This window comes from Netta rufina, assembly GCF_964035555.1.
Source record: "Netta rufina genome assembly, chromosome: 4".
NCBI classification, from domain to species: Eukaryota; Metazoa; Chordata; class Aves; order Anseriformes; family Anatidae; genus Netta; species Netta rufina.
Window position 1 is genome coordinate 41472846 of NC_140127.1, and position 18110 is coordinate 41490955.

Consider the following 18110-nt stretch of genomic DNA (forward strand, 5'->3'; position numbering starts at 1 on the left):
ATGATCCCCCGATCTAGGGGCTGTAGTGCCAAAATAACCTACTGGGATGGTGGCATAGCTTCAACATAAACACACTGTAAGATGGTAACTAGTTTGTAACCAAGGCAGCATGCAGCACTGAGCTGACAGTGGTGATTCTCTCTGACTAAAATCTGTTCCTTGGGTGGTTTCTATCCTGCATCATATAGAATATAGACATTATTGAAAGCAAACTTAAATATGGACATTAATAAAGGCAAAGAGGAGGTATTTTTATATTGAAACACCACTGTCCATCAGCAGGTTGTATTTCTCTTATAGAATGTGTATATGGCATTTTGACCTGCGTATATGAAGGCTTACAATATAGATTGGCCTTTCTCAGCAGAGACAGCAGTTTCTGACTGATGGGAAGCGTGCACATACTTTGAAAGATAGTAAAAGTAGATCAGAACAGGAGGGGGAGCTGTCAACGCACCAGGCAGAGAAGAAGGGACTGCACAGAAGTGAACTTCCCAGCGAGGGAGAGGAGGGCTTCTTGCTTTGCTCTTAGCAGGAGTCAATGAAAAGTGCTTTTCTCACGGTCTGGGAGTGGAAGTAGGGTGCTTGGATGCGCAATCATCTTGTGTAGTGAAACGTTTAGCAGTAAGAACTCTCTGAGACAATCTTTTCTACCAAGGGACCAGGTCAGCATTCTCACATTTGAACTGATCGTAATTCTTTAATAAGTGACTGCTTCCCTTAAAACAGCAGGTTTTGTCACTTTGTTATGATGTCCTTTAAGAGACATACCTCTTTCCTTTAATTGTCTGTAGCTTCTTTCTTCCAAAGACCTTACTGTTTTTCTAGCCTTTGATTTATGAGGTACGTAACTGGAATAGCAATATGTTTGTTTCTTTTTGTCACACTTGTCACACTTAGTGTGACAAAATATTGCTCTCTGATCATTACACATCTTTGTTTACATAATCAAATTTAATAATCAAACTTCTTGCTGGGTTACAGCTTGGTTATAAAATTGTCGGGGTCACAGAGTTTTGAAAGTAGAGCCAGAGAGATTTTAAATTACCTTTAATGCTGTAGAATCTAAGCTACGGATGGGTAGTCAACATTTTTGGAAACATTCATTCAGAAAGGGAATGGCACAGAAGGGAGAGCAGTCTTGTTTCATTATTTAGTTTCAGTTGTTTTACTTGCTGTCAGATTTCTCTTCATATTTTGGTTTCTTTTACTTAGGATGAAAGTGCTTAAGGTAGATCTGGGACTGCTCACTGATTCCATAACTATTCTGCCAGCATCTTTGTTCTCAGTTTATTTCTAATCTCTCAGTGCTGCCTGCAGCTTCAAGCCAGACTTTTACAACCAAATTCCTCTTGTTTTAACCTTATTCAAAAGTATTGTAAATCCTGCTTCTGTTAGTCTGTTCCTCTGATAGGAATTATGCCAACCTTACTGTGGTGTTTTGTTTGTTTGTTTGTTTGTTTTTCTTCTAATTTTTACTAGAATATATCACAGCTTTTGTTTAAGTTGTCTTCTACCAAAACAAGAAGAGGTGAGGGAAGAAAGTGATGAGTGTTGAGTACAGGCAGAACTGAGAGGCAAAGACAGAGCAGCTGGGTTAATCCATTTGTGGGTTTAATTCCTAGCTACATTGGCTTATTTTCCAAAAATACTATTTCCAACTGCATTTCTGCCAAAATAACTTCAGAAAGGTGAGTTTGATTGGAGCTTAAAAAAAAAAAAAAGGGTCAAGAAAATAGGATGTGAATCTCATTCCATCACCTGTGCTTAGCAAGCTCTTCTTTCTTGACATAAATCTTTCTTTAACCTGAGGCAAGAATGCATTATTGGGCAGAGCCCCGAGTGTCACAGCTGTTGGCAGACCTCCAAACCTACATCTTAATGACAAACTCATCCTTTCTGAGGCTGCTGGTTCGTGTTAGCTTGGCTTGAGTTTATTCAGGGCTGCCATTGTCTCCCATCTTCTCTCCTCTGCTGGCTATGATGTTTTTTTAGCTGGCTGTCAAGCTGTTCCAAGAAGCTGAAGCAGCAAAAAAATGGTTCTCGTTCAGCAGGGTTAGGTTTTTCTGAATTGGTTCAGTGTGTTTGTGCAAGCAGTAGTGCCAGCGCCTTGGAGGGGGCAGGAGTGCAAAATGGGAGCAAGAGGGAAGGTGGGACAGCAGCAGCTGTCTGGGATGTGCAGATGTTGCTGTGGAATTGCACCCTCTGTGAGAAGGGGGTGAGATGAGGCTAAACTGGGAGAAGAGCCCCTGTGCTCTTTCCTTTTGTTTGTGCTGGAGAGTTGGCTGGTAAGTGCTGTTTTCACATGGGAATTGAAAACTACTGACTGCCCTTGCTCTGTTGTGCTTTATGTAGGATATAAGGTAAAATCCTCTAGCTATGCAGAGAGAAAGATTCTCATATTGCCTGTGTCCTTTGGCTCCTGCATTTAGCTTTTGTTTATTATGTCAAAGTGGCAATCAGATCTGGTCAACAGCACTTCAATGTCTAACATAAAACAGAACAAGCTTCTTACAATAAATTTGTGTTTGCGGACTAGTTGCTTTTACCTGTTGCAGGTATGACTGATGAATTTTCTTTCTTTAAGATGAACTTAAAATGTGAGGAAGCATCTTCAGGCCCTATTACCTGAGCAGTTGGTTTACATCCTCATTATTTCTATTCCTTTTTCTATTCCTAGCTACTCTATTAAAATTAAATTCATCTTTGGGAAAGCATGCCTTCAGACAATATTCAGACTTAAGCAGTGTTGTGATCTGGTGCAGGTGCCTTGCACGGAATAAGTTTTCCCCAGTTTTGGAGAAGCTCTTCGCTCCTCTGTTTCTTATTTTCCAAATGGTACTTCAGTTGCTGACACTCAGATGCAGCACTGCTTAAGCGGGCTGAAGCAGACGTGACAATTTGTTTCCAGCCTCTGTTTCTTCATCAGTTCAGTGGCAGGACTGTGCATGTGGCTGCCCAGTGAAGCAGAGCTAGGAATGGGTTTTGGCTGGAAAAAAGCTTTTTTTTGTTGTTGTGGATTAGCCTGCCCTCTGAATGACTCCACCCCTTGAATGACTTCACTGGGTGCACATTGAGCACTCCCAGAGATTTACTCTGGCTAGGGCAGGCCAGCATCCGAGCTGCAAGCAAATGCACTGGTTTGGCACTTCACCTTCGCCAGTGTTTGTAAGCTTGTTGGCTGTAAACCTTAACAGTTCCCCCACTGCCTGCCAGCTTTCCTTGATGGAATAAAATATGGAGGTGGCTTATAATCAAGCTGCACTTTCCAGTTCAGAAAAGGAGGCCGCTCTGGAAGTTGCAGAGAGTCATCCACTTCTTAATGGATGTAAAATGGGTCCCCGATAATTACAGATAAGTGCCTGTGTCAATTGTTGAGAATCCTTAAATGTAAAAAAGGAAGCCGTGTGACTGATTAAATAGGTCTGGTTTGTGGAGCTGTGCAACATTAGCAGTCATCAGTGGTTTGAGTAATTAGGCTGGAAGATCAGCAAAAATAAGACTTTCAGTTTAATTTCATTGCTAGATTTTTAATCTGAACAGTGATGAGAAAAGTTGTGAGAGAGAATTCATGTGTCAAAAATATGACTGATACACACTGATGTCGGGGCAAACTACACAGCTAATGAGCAGCATTCGAGATATGCTGCATGACGATACAGAAGACAAAATTTGTAGGTAGAGGTAATAACTTGTAATGTTAGCCACTGTGGCTGGAAAAGTGTACGTGCTGTAGGGCACAGGCTCTGGTTTCTGTGAAGTTCTGCTGCACAGTGTGTAGCTGGGGTTGCCTGGTAGTTAGGAGGTTGTAAGTAGGAAGTCTTCTGAAGGTTATCGTGTTTCTTGCATAAGATCGGGAGGACAAAGTCATTGTTTGGTTTGGCTTCTTTCTCTTTCATGTCATGTAGTCCCCATTAAAAGGGGAGCCAGAGAGTCTTTGGACTTCCAGCGAGTGGGTAACTGCTCCGCCAGTAATTGTCGAGCCGGCACCAAGCCAGTGAAATGATACTTTGCTCTGCCTGACTAAAAAAGAACTTGAATTGCTATTCTGCTGGTGAGTTGAATTTTGGACCACAGGGGTCAGCATCTGCTGTAAGCTGAGCTTGCAGGAAGAGCTAGTGATGTAACAAATGCCTCGCTAACTCTTTTTATCAGGGAACAAATGCATATCTAATCTTGTTCTCCATCCTCAAGTGTTGAAAAGAATGCTAACATAAGGTCTCTTTAAAATAGCGTTAGCACAGTAATAGAACTCCCTTTAAATGGGACATGCAGGCCTTCTTTCAACATTGCTGCATGAACAGAAAGGAAAGAGTTTGAGGGCTCTCTGTCAGGGGAGAGCTCTGTTCAGCAACAAGAGTGAGAAGAGGAACTGAGCAAGAAGGATGATCAAAAGCACAACCAGAGTACTCAGAACACAGAAAGTTGCAGAAAGAAGGGAAGTATTTCTCCTTTCTAGGCATTCAGCTTCATGCAGGTGTCCCTGTAACCTTCCAAAGCCACTGGAGCTCTCCCAGCCTTCCCCAGGAGGGAAGGTAAGGGAGCACCAAGAGATTTTGGGTGGAAGGCAAACAAGAACTGTCATGAGCGCTCCTGCAGCTGCAGCCCTGATGACGGTTTAGCCCGTGTTTGGAGCACTGCGTGGGGCTTGGGGCACTGTCCCCTGTGTACGGCACCAGGCAGGGAAAATGGGTATTTTCAACCTGAGGTCTTTTGGCTACGTGGGCTAATTTTACGAGCACGGATAATTGCCTTTGCTATTGAAATTCATCTGGGTGAATCACAAATGATGCAAATCAACTTCGTCCTTGAGCAAAATGGCAGAGGTGCAGTGTCAGTAGGTTACACAAGTCTCCATGTGGCTGGCTAGTGTTCTGCAGGCTGACGGGAGAACAGTATTCTCAGTAGTCCTTGTCTTGCTCTTATGTGAAGTCTCTAGATGGGTTTCTTTGTGCCATCTCCTTGCCATGAAACAAAGACAGGACAAAGAAGACAAAAAGGGCTCAGTGGCTCAGGCCTGCTTTGTTTTCCACTGATATGTAATCAGGTCTATGCAAAAGGCTTCATATGTCATGCAAACTGCATGATCCAAGGTCACTTTTTATGTTGGGCTGGCCGCTGGTTCCAGTACTCGTCCATAACCAATAGTGTGTGCGTTGTGCAGTTGTATTTCTGCCTGCTGGTGGAGGCTGTAAGCAGCTAGCAATTAGACCTTTCCTGTGGGGAAAGTCAGAAGTGAGGATGGTCAAATTGAGCCTGTTTTCCTATTTATTTCTGACATGAAGAATACACAAGACTTTGCTGGATCAGAACAAGAGCAAACGTTTTATTTTAGAAGACCTTTTTCATTGCAGTTTTCTTGATTAAAAAAAAAAAAAAAGCCTTTGGTTTTTGGTTGTAGCTCTTAATTTTAACAAGCCATTTAAATAGGAAAGAGTTACTTCTAAGCCTGGAAGCAGTCAGTAGATTTGTAAAGCAGTGTTAAAAGATATACGGATACAGTCGTGGGGTTCATACAGGTCACAGTGTGTGTTTGCAAAATAAACATGTTTATACAGCAACACTGGGAGCACTCTTGGAGTGCTTGACCACAGGGCATAAAGTTAGAGTTGACAAGTGACAATCTGTCATCCTTAGCTGTCCTGCAGCTTTGCTTGCGCCTTGGCAGCAGGCTCCATGACACTGGTAGTTTCACAAATCTGAGACATGTCCATATTTATTTCTTTGCTGCTTTTGACAGATGCAGGGAAGGGTTGTCAGATGCATCTGCTAGTGTGGTACCTAATAATAGTCGGCTCTCTGTTCAGCAGCATTCCTTGTATACCCTGGGTAAATGATGAACTGTAAGCATGTAATGATCCATCCACTGCGGCTTGTATTTTCCAGCCAGGACTAAAACAAACAAAAACACACACAAACAACCACTTATTTTATACTTTTGTCTTTCAAGTGTTATTTCCAAGTTGAATTTGACTCATTGTTTTCTACAGAACATAGCTCCAGCAAATCATATCCCACTGTACCTTAAACACAATGGGTTAATTTTTGTGACAGGAACCAAAAGTGAAGGGTAGTTGGAGAAATTAAAAAAAATAAATAAATAAATAGTGATGTTTCAAAGGCTTCTTTCTTGCTCCAAGAGGTGAAGTTTGAATGAGGGAGCCAATGGCTTCACATGTATTCTTTCTCCTTGCTGTCACCACCCTTGCAATGCTGCTGCCAAGACTTGATTTCTTTAGCCAAGCAAATTAATTTTAAGGCTGCTTTGCATGTGTCTTTGTAATTTGAGCACCATGGAAATTGTTAAATGAAGACAACTCCTCCTATTCATTGTTTTTTATTAATTGTGTTTATGCATTGGGCTGCAATGAGACTCCAGTATCATACAATTTGCTGTTGCAGACCATTTTGGCATATTTCAGAAACTGTCCATGCTTTGTCTTAAAAATACAAGATCTTGCAGTTGTTGGAAAGGCTCCTTCAGAACTTACCGTTCTGAAAGGTTTAAATATCCTTCTCTATCTATGTATATATATACGTAGTCATCTTAAGCATACTTGTTCTTGCCCAGGCATACTGTGGCTTCTTTATCTCTTCTCTGTGCCTGCTGGATGTGTGTATACTAGAAAATTGAAAGGGTCCCAGACCTCTCTCAGGTCCTTGTCTGAATGGTGTGTCACAGCCTGCATCCTCTGCGTAAATGCGCTCTGCCTCTCACCGCCCTGTGAGGGCGGTGGTGGCCTGGGTACCAATTACCTGGCTTGGGCCCAGATTGGAGAAGTATCCATCCCTCAGCCTTTGGTGCAAGCTCACCTGCATGCTTCTCCTGCACGACCTGAATGCCTAATGGCATCTTTCACGTGGTCATGGGTGCTCTAAAAGATGTGGTGTGAGAGACCGGTGCCCAGAGAGACTCAGCTGTGTGCAGGCTGCATCTCCAAAGGTTTGTCTTCTGAGCACTCTCGGGCTCTGTTTACGAATGGCAGAGGCTTTGATTCATCTGCAGTTTCCTTTCCTCTGCTGATTTTTTTCGTGCTGACACTACACTGCAAAATTTCTCCTTCTGGTCACAGAAGAACACTAATTGTTTCTAAATCCAATTCTGTCTCTTGGGGACTTTTTGCCCTACCCCAGTGGCACATCTGAATCCCAGTTTGGAGTTCCCCTCAGACTTATTGTGTGACCTTGTTTTATCCATGGCACTTCTGATTGATGTGGTCATCATCATGCTTTGTAGACTTGAAAACAAAATTAATTGGGTTAGGGTTTCTGGATTAATGATTACATGATAGCTGTCCTTTGGGATTCAAAGATTATACCAGCCTTTTGCTGGACATATGGTACTGTAAAATATGTTCGAGCCAATTTGTTTAAGAGAGAAACCTCTCCCTGCTGCTCTGCTGCAGCTGCCACGAGAAGTACTCAAACTACATCATTTTCTACACAGCAGAGAAGGAAGAGTACCGGTGGTGTGTTTGACTGAGAGGCCCACAGCTCTGCAGTTCCATCTCCAGGGATCCCATTTCCATGTCAAACACGTCAAGTGACAATGACTCTGCCTTGCCTTTAGCTAAGTTGTCTCAGAAGTTAATTACCCCCACTTTAAATGTGTGCATTTGTGCTGGAGTGAGCATACCTAATTTTGGCTTCAAGCCATTTTGTTCTGTGTTTCACTTCTGCTAAAACAAAACTCACTACCATTGTGTTTTAACAAAAATGCCAGGTGGTGCTAGGTCCTCTGCCTTTCAGAAGTGTAAGGATATGGTGTTGTGTTTGGTTTGCATTTTGGAACTTCTGCCCAAGCACGCCCGGTGCGTCTGGTGCCGTTTGTGTGACCCTGTGCGGCTGCAGTTTGTTGTGCCAGTACCCTTTGTCTCTTTCACATCTTCTGCTTTGGTCTGCGCTGACATCATATTAATCCATCCGTATCTCAGGTCATCCCATTAACTCTTTAAAAATAGCATTGCAGTATTATTTTTTAGTAGTTTTTTTGAGGCTTCCTCAAGTTTCAGCAGCTTAGATAACTGCTTCAATAATCTCTATTTGAAAAAAACAAAAACAAAAACAAAACAAAACAGAGAGGTGGAGTCATTTAGAGAGTAACCTCTGATTTTTTTTCCCTCTCCATTTTATTGCCTCAGAGAAGTGCCAGTCTTTGTTCTTTGTTTTTCTCTGGTTTAAGTCTGGAGCCAAAAGAGATGCTTAGTTTTAGTAACAATGGACAGATATTTCCACACTGAAACAAATACACTGCCTGCCATTTGTAATTCTTTTCAGTCTGGGTTGTGACTAGGGTTAGCCTAAAACCTGTCCATGTTTACATAAATCTGTACAGGTCAGTTGTGTTTCATGCTCTTTCTTGTCCAACTAAGAAAGACACATCAGTAAAATGATTAGAAACTGCAGAAGATCTGTTTGTTCATAGAAACTTTGCACTCTACATTGGTGAGTTGTTCTCTTTTGAAGCTGTTCCTTTCTGGTACTCTTGTGTTTAGTTAGTGGTGCTATAGACGAAGATTACTCTAAAAAGCTTTATTCTTCTGGTGTAATATAGAGATGGTCAAGCTGACCCTTTGTATTTCGGCGATGTTTACTCTCTATTAACAGTATTTTCCTAGCTATTATTCTCTCACCCAAGAAAGCTCAAATCGTTTGGAGGATGACTCAGGGGCACCTTCCCTCACACCTTGAAGATCGGGGCAGGTGGCTGTGCTTTTGAAGAAAGCTTGTTTAGACCACATGGCAAAGTTTGATGAGTTCTTCGTTAACTTCAGATTTAATTTTTTAAAGTTTGCATAACTTCTCTCATTTATGACTGCTTTAGTATGCAAGAATGCTAGAAATAACATGTTCTCAGGTGAAGGGAAAAAGGAAAGGAAACAAACCACATAATGCATCATTCGCTCTCTTAAGACAATTTAAGGTGTGGCACAGGAAGATGTTGAAAGGATCCCTGTCACATCCTGCTTTGAAGTGTTAACTTTATATTCTGAATGTCAGAGTGAATTATGCCTCAGCTTCACAGGCATATGCACAAGAGATTGCGGTGAGCTGCCAGCGAGTGAGCTCATGGGCAGCATGCTTGTGCAGGAGCACGTTGCTCTGTGAGCTGCTGAAGCCAAGAAGGGCAAGCGAGGCGATGCAGGCACCGCGGCCTGTCCTACAAGTCTGCCTGCGAGCATTAGCAGCATGATAAAGGCAATGCAGTTCTGCGAGATTTCTTCACTAGGAACCAAGTCACAAGTGTCAAGAAGAGGGACTTATTCTTAAAATCTGAAGCTTGTAGTTGTATGGACACAGAACCGTAGTGGGGTATTTAGCAGTATAATAGCACTGGAAGGCATATTTTGTTTTCGTATTTAGCATGACTGCCCTATGAAACAAGAGGCCAGTTGCTGCCTCAGTGACACCACACAGGCAGTTGTTCTCCCATATCCTCCCCTCTAGATGATAATGCTGGAAGGAAAGGACTGGTTTACCAGAAAATTAGAAGTGAATCAAATCCGATTTAGGATTGTAATGCTTTTTGTTGTGCATTTTTATTCATTTATTTTATTTGGGGAAAAATATGTGATCATGGAGATTTGGATGCTCCTCTCTGTTTCACTGAAGAGAGTTATGAGTTACCCCAAAACATATCAAATTTTATCAAATGCAAATTTTCTTCTGTTTCACTGCCCACCCACACAAACGCTTTCAGAGTTAACCTTTCAATAAGAGAACTGAGCTTTGCTTTCAGAGATGAGAAACCCTTCTCTTGCTGAGAATCGTCTGTCTGATGAAAACTTGAGCGGTGAAAAGCAAAATTTCTGTCAGTAACATTTCATTAATGCGTGGTTGTTTGAGTCTGGCATTTCAACAGTGTGATCATTAATTATGGAACATACTTGCTGGACTTTGGCTGTGCACAGTGGTCTGCAGTCTTCACATTGTGCTTCTTGTGTTAAACACGTTAATGTAAGAGCTGCAATAGCAACATCTCACGGATCAGCATAAGAAACTATTGTTTTTTTGTCGTGATTTATCTTAGAAGGCACCAGGCCAAAACTTGTGAGAACAAAACCTCTGTATCTCCATTGTGCTGGAGCAAATCTCATTGAAATTTTTGTTTTCTATGTGTGATTCAGAGCGTATGACCTTATGGTTATTATCCATGCCTTCAGTGTCCATAAATTTGTTTTGTTTTCTAAATTATAAACTGCCCAGAAAATCTGAAGTGTTTTCCTATGACTCAGAAGATAATCTGGAAAACAAAAGCAACCAAAACACCACACAAAGAAAACAAAAACCCAACCTTTTAATTTTTGGCTTATACAAGGGTATGGTCATCACCTCATTCCACCTCAGATTTCTCTGTGCTTAATTCAGCGTGCCAAAATGCCTGGGGAGGAACACTGCAGCGTCATTTTGTTACAAATGCATTTTATTCTTGGAAAGGCTTCGGTCTCCCAATTTCTTTGTCTTGGGTTCTTGAGCATCCCAATGACCAAAAGTGACACTAACCTGCAGCTGAGATGCAGGTGGAACTTCAGCTCTTTGTCTTCAGCTCTGTAAACCTTTTCCTCTTGCGTTTCTTTCTCTTTTCTCTTGGCAGCTGAGCGCCTTGGTATGCTGGAGATGCAGGTCCACGGATACACCTATTGGCTGAAGCATATACTGAGTGTATCTGAGGATTCGTTGTTTTTATCCTTGCATGATGCAGCATCGTTTCCCCCCTCCAGATACACTGCCTAACATATTAGTTTATTCAGATGTTTGCTAGAGGTTTCTTTGGTCTTCCTTGTTGAATACTCAATTGCCAGCAGTGGGTGTAGCTGCCTGTGTTGACAGCTAGTTCCATTTGCAAACACAGACAGCTCCCTTAGGCACAATTCCTTTGTTAATGATGTTTCCAAGCTATACAGAGTTACGCAACAGTCATGAGAGTAACTACTGTCTTATGTCATACTTTAATCCTTTTTCTAATTACCATCTGTCCTTATATATGTTTTCAGAACTTGGATCGTTGCGCTTACCTGTGAACTGAGCTTCCTGAAAGCAGATTTTGCATGTTTCATAGGATGCAAAAAGACTGCTGAATAGGAAGCAACTGGATTTTCAACTGCACTTCAATGCCTCCATGAAGAAGACAGGAACATAGTAAGCAATGCTTTTGATGATAAAGAGAGCATTCCTATCTGAGCAGTTTTTCATGTTAGCAAAAATGCAACCTATTGAGTATAGATCACCTTAAAGACTTCTTCCTGGACATAAAAAAAAAAAAAAAAAAGAGTTAATCTCCCTTTTTAGAATGTTGTTTGTTTCATTCTTTTATCAAAAGAGAATGAGTAGATTTACCCTGATGTTTACAGTCTTTAGCAGTAAAGCTACCTAAATTATAGAAGGAAATATAGGTACCAGTCATATACACCATGATATTATTAGCTGTATTTGTTTGTGCTATGAACAACACTTAGATCTTCTGCTGAACCATCAAATGTTACCTACCATCGCACCAAGCACAGAAGTCTTCTGAGTGAGTAGATGATCAGAAATGCTGTCACTGTATTCCTGGGACCTGAAACAGCCTGCAACATTTGTGTAACTGCAGAGGCTTGCCCAGCTGTAACATGCTCCGCTTCCTCTAAGAGACCTTAGCAAAAAAGAGGGTAAGATACCATCAGTTTTATCAGTAGAACAAATCATTGACTAATGCATGCAGTTTTTGTCCACCAACTTGACTGAGAATGTATCAGTTCCTGCTTAAACCATGCAACTGTTCTGAAGTAAGCATAGAACATTGCTTTGTAAGAGCAGAAACTGCAATGGGCTACGTTCAGATCTAAACATAAGCAACTGTAATTCTGCTGAAATTCGAGAAGTGGTATTGCTTCGTGAGAGGTTTCAATTGATTCCTAGGTTGAGGTTTAAAATTCTTAAAAATCATGAAGTTACATTTCTTCTGTGACATTTCCAGCTCAACGGTATACAGCCTTACTCACAGGAAGAAGAATTTATGTCTGTATTTACTTATTTATTTTCCAGTAAAATTCACATACTGTCAGATTCCTTATTTTTCTGTGTGTTTCAGACTCAGGAATACTTTGACCAAACAGCTTCACATTTGCTCCACTACCTGTACAACAACACGTGTCTAGTTTTCAGCAGAGCCTAAGGTTAGGCCAGAATTAGTAAGTCTCTGTTGAGCTTTGTGCTGATGTGACTAAACCAGTGCTTGAACAAGGCAGTTTAAAACTGTCCTGGTTATCCCTACAGTGTGACTGAAGTTGGAATATACGTGGAGCTGTATGTAGGTTTTCCTTTGAAAGTCCTTTCTCAGACAAAAGCCTCTGCTGAGCTTTAATTATTGAGCTCGTAGCTCTCCTCCCTCATACTCTGTCCTACCACTAAGAGACCAGACTGGTTTTCCTTGAGAACTTTCCATGGCATGTTCATGCCCATGATTCTTTATTGCTTAAGGGCTGAGAAGCAATAGCATTGTTACAGTACAGTCTCTGTTTTTCCTTCCAGTAGCCCAAGATATTTTTTATTAAAAAAAAAACAAAAACTTTTTCCACTTCAGATTCCTCTCATGCAGCTGCTCAGGAGAATGATGTTTCTCTCTAAAGCAAGTTTAGAGGGAACATGTGAATGCAGATGTCAGACTGCAGGAACCGAGACTGGGAGTTGAACAGGTATCTCAAGAGCTGTGTAATTTTCAATGCTTTGCTCACAGAGGAGAGGGCTGTGATTCTCATTTGTCTATCTGATGGCAGCTTCTCTAGGGAGAGTATCTCTTTCAGACAGAAAAGAGAACTCCAAGCTTCTTTGTCTCATAATTGACCCTGCCGCTTTTTTCCAGAAAAAAATAGAGCAGGCTTTTTTCTTTTATCTTCTACCCTACTCCTATGCTAGTTAAAAATCCATTTATTTCAAATAAGTATTTTTTTTTTATTATTATTATTTAAATCCATATCTTTAAGAAACAGGTCAAACTTGTCAGCCATGTGATTTAGTTTACTCATCTGTAAAACTGACAACATATTTTTTTCCTTAGCTGAGGAGTGTGGGTGGAGGGCAGTTATTTGTAATGTAAGTGAAAGAAAAAATACTTTTTGCAAAGAATGGTTGTTTCTGAAATGTTTGCTGTTAGATACACTGCGGTTTGAGTAAAAACCTTGGTACGTCACTTTGGCTTTGTTTTGGTGACTAACACATTTTTATGGGCATTCCAACCTTGAACCCTCCCATCGAGTTACTGGCCCTGCAGCAACATCCCTAAGCCTGGGTTACAGGAATACCATGCTGCATATATAAATTAAATATCAAAAATACTTGATAAAATATCAAAGCCAGGTGAATATTCACTTTTTGCTAGCAGTGCTGGGCTACAATGCTAGCACTTGGTATTGCAGTGACATTACTCAGTGCAATTCCACCACTTACACCAGCAGCAACTTTTTTCCTCCCTTATCTTTTGCATGTCTTAGCGATGTTACCGTATCTGTGACTTTGTGTCATCTGCAGTCAAATCCTGCCTCTGTAGATACCAAGCCTGAGATTAGTCACTGACTTAACATCAGAGCCAGGATGGCGTCATGCCTGTGTTGTTAGGGAAACAATTAGATCATTGGGATGTTTCGCTAATAGAGCTGAAGCCCTGGCTCTATGTTCCACCATTTTTGTCACTATATGGAACGTAGTCGTGGTTTTGTCATAGTTGGCACATAGTGTTCTTTAGTAGGAGTCAAATCACTGTGAAAGTGGCTTTTTTATTCTGTCCTCTGGAAGTTCAGTCCTCAGTCTGAGGGTCCTCAGTCCCCCTCTCAACGTGTTAGTTTTCTGTACTTGGAGGTCAGATCTTGGTTTGACTTCCCCACTCCCAATTATATTTATTTGTTCACAGCCTTCTTTGTAACTGTACTCCTCAGTGGCTATCAGTATGTAGTAGGTGCATTGGCTACAGAATGATCTCCATGTCACTGCTGAAGAACAAAAGCAACTTAATGTGACTTACAGTATAGCTGCCTTTCCCCTTTCTTCCCTGTTCCATCAAACTTCTCAGTGGCAATGATGTGCCTTATGCATATCTGAATACCTTTGAAAATGAATTAACATTTCTATTCTTTAACAGCACGACAGTAAAGAATAGCGAAATACAAGAAGTTCTAGATATATGAGTGCTTTCCTTACAGAAATTTGTCTACACAGACCTGACAAAAATGAGACTTCTTCACAGTCAGACTGGAGCTCTGTAGCAGAGCTGGGGGCTGTGTAGCTAGTTCTCAGTGCCAGCAGTAACAGCTAATGCTCCATTCCTTACAGTAGTTATGAAATCCATTTAGCAAGAAAATATCTTTAAGAGCTTTTACTTATTTCTTTTTGTTTTTGGTGTTCTCTGTGAACCATCAGAGTAGGTATTTACATTTTCAAATGTATTTACATTTTAACTATAATAGATTGTCTTCTGAGATTATGAAGTCTGTCATTTTCAAGAAAAACAAAGTATTTGTTAGGACAAGTACACCTGTTTTATTTTTGTCTTGTAAGATTTAGGTGGACTAGATGGCCTCCAAAATATCTTTCCACAGATACTTTTCCGTATCTCCGTCTTTTAATATTTTCTGCTATTCTCTTGATTGTAGAGCAGTTGTGATCACCAATAGAGAAAAGTATTGCAAGTTGAATTAATAAAGTAAGGAGGGGGATAGTTTAAAGTTTGCTCAACAAAATGTTAGTTACATTGTAGTTAGTATGCCTGACTGAAATCCTATTTATTTTTTTCCCGTTTATACTTTGCCATCTGTCCCCTTGACTTTTAAAATTGGTTTATTGACGTTATCCACAAAAACAAAATGCCACCTGAACATAAGAATTGTTTAGATGAGCATAAGCAGTTGTTTACCAAGGATTTATAGATCAGCATATTAAGACAAATGTTTTTTAGTGCCCTTTTTCTGGCAAACTGGTCATTGTGCTGTTTTTTCTGACATGATACTGATGTAAAGGAAGACAAATAGTTATCTAATGGTTTGTTATATAGCCAAGATGCTGTAGCAAGAAATTACCCCCAAATCAGCTTCTCTTGTATGAACTCAGGTAGTTTATCTTGAAAAAGCATTATTGTGATAAATCACAACATTAGACTATGGCTATCTATATTTCTTTTCAAGCAAAGCCAAATGCAAATACTATTTTCCTGTGTATAAAGTCATAGGAAAATTATTAAAAAACTACCATAGTCTTGGGCAACTTAGTAAATTTAGATATCAAATTATATTTATGTTATACTTTCTGCAGTTGGGAATAAAATAAAATTTTCCCATGATAAACCAAATCAAATAAATCCCTCTTGAACATCTGATGTCTTAATGTGGATTTTTAGATTCTTAAACTGAAAACTGATTTCTGAAAAATACTGGAGTATAAACCAGCCTATTCAGCTGTCTGAGGTACTCAGATGACAAAGTAGGTTAAGAGTTTTCTTCCATGCTGACTTGTTAAGCACATGGAATTGATTTTTAGATCATAGTTTTTCATAAACCCTTCCTTATACGTATATATGTGCAAATATCCAGCTATCCAGAAATTTCTTTTTTGTTTGTTTTTACAGGAAGGACCATTCTTCACCCCTAAGTCCCAAACCTTGCTGGTAAAATGAGCATCATTGAAGTATTTTATTAGAGCTTATTCCTTGAGGTCCAAGAAGTACATAAAACCTGGAAGAAACAGATTGATATACATGTAGATTTTAACTAAAATGTATCGAGGATGATGGATATCAAAATGCTGAATCCTGTTGTTTTGATGTTTCCATAGGTTATGCTGACATCCTACAGTCATTACACGCTGGTGGAGCACGGAAGGATTCCCATTGCTGAGACATGCAGCAAGAACTCCTGGAGTAAGCAGGTGCCAGACTGCTCGCCTTTTTGCTGTGCTTCAGTATCTTTTCGCTCAGAGAACCAACAACACCTGAAACCATTGGCTTTCCCAAGCAGTTCAAGACCCAGAAAGGTTACGCTTTGAACTTGTTCAGGTGTTGCAGTAAATTATTCAGTGAAAGGGGAATTACCTGAAATTCGGTAAACTGCGCTCATCCAAATGCAGAAATGTGATTTCAGATGTGAAAATGACAATGTTGTGCAATTCACCAGAACAGCAGCACGTTTGGGCTCCAGCGGGTGAAGAGCTGCAGTTGTAGAGTTGTGTGGTGAAGCCCAGAAGTGAGGCTGCAGCAACTGGGATGTCCTGCTACCTAAGCAAGCAGGACAGGGTGAGGCGAAAACCCGTTAGCTCTTACCTGGGGTCTTCCGGACAACTATGCATTAGGTACATCCAAGAAATAAGGCAAAGCTTCTTTTAAGAACACTGAGGTAAAAATTAGGCCTCGGGTGGTCATTTATGGTTCAAGTAGCGGTTTATATATTTATTATAATTATACACAACCTCGACAATCTATATTGCCATTCAAAAATAAATCGAAGTATTGTCAATTTGCACATGATCTGTCACTAATCAAGGTCCCATTTACATACATAGTAAACATTTTGCATACTTAAACACTGCTTTTAATTTTAATCCCCCTTTCCTCCCCCCCAGTCCGGTGGAGATATGTTTAGAATATGTAAACAAACTTTTCCAACTATGTAACATTCAGCAACTACCACCTTTTTTCTTTTAGTTAATTCAATTAAACCATCTTAGCACTTTATAAAGGTAGCTGATAGGTATAGCTCTTAATTGCATTTTGTTTAAAATGGTTCTTCATATATCAGTGCAATGATTCCTGCTTTTCACGGCTTATAGTGTTTCCCTCCGACAAGAAAAATAGCAAATGGAGCTTGGTAACTGCCAGGCAAGTCACATGAGTCAATTCCCACTGTACCATTCTGCAGCACCAATAGTTATGTTCAACGGTGTTCACTTGTTATTTATATTTGTAGTAGATGGTTGAAGTCTTCAAATTTTAACTGTGGAGAACTACAAATTCATCTAAGAGTCAGCTACCACACAGTTTCTCTAGCATATTTAAGAATTTGTACTCCTAATGTTATCTTGGGAGCTGAAATTAAAACATACAAGGCCTTAACTGCCTCTTGTTAAGCCATGTGTTTTTACTATCTTTGTCTTCTGGTGCTTCAAATGCTAGAAAATACAGAATAATGAAAAAAGCATCAAGAAAAAACAAAACATTCTGCCATTCAGTTAAAGAAAACTCGTAACTTGTTATGAGTAATGTAAGCAGCATTAGTATTTATAGGCAATACATTGATCCACGCTTTAAGGTTTGTCATCTGGAATTCAGTTTAGGATGGCTCACAGCGAAGTCAGAATAGTGAAATATTACTGCATGACAAAAATTGAAGCACTGTTTTGAGAGATGAGGGTTATGCTGAGACTAAGCAACACCAGGCCGGGAGAAGAGAGTACCTCCTGCCAAACTGTTTTGTTAACCTGGGCTGAAACACGCATTAGGTGCTTCACCCAAAAAGCTTCGAGTGTTTAGGCTCCAATCAGTTACTGAAGACTTGCAAGCACATCCTGAAGGCAGTAGTCATACAGGAGGGTGATGCTACCAGAATGCTACCAGATGCAAAGAAGGGAGAGGATTCTTCATTCAAATTCAGACATACATAGCCAACTCAGTGACCAAGCAACAAAGGCAGGTATACACTGTTAAAACTCCCTTGTCAGATGAACATAAGAGTGCACAAGCTTAAGTGATGGTTTAAAATCTGTGCTGTACATCGATGTGACTTCCCAAGAGAAGCCTGACTTTTAAAATAGCGTGATAGAAGGGAAAGAATGTGTACTTTTTACAGGAAAGCAAAAGATCTTGCTGGTAAAGCAGAAGGAAAGGGTTGTGATGTTTTGTAACTGAACTTTTACATAAACTTGTAGGCTGCTCCTCTGCCCCCCCCCGCCCCCCCAACAAACAAGAAACACTCTACTGCCTTTATAAAGATAGTGTTGCTTCCTATTTTATCGTTATGGGATGGAGGGAACATCTTCAACCATAAGAAACCATCTTGTCCTCAACAGAACAGGAAGCATTGAATAGGATGTTAGCAATGAATACCTGTTTTTTTAAACTATCCAAGATGCAAGGTAGCACACTACTGTTGGTT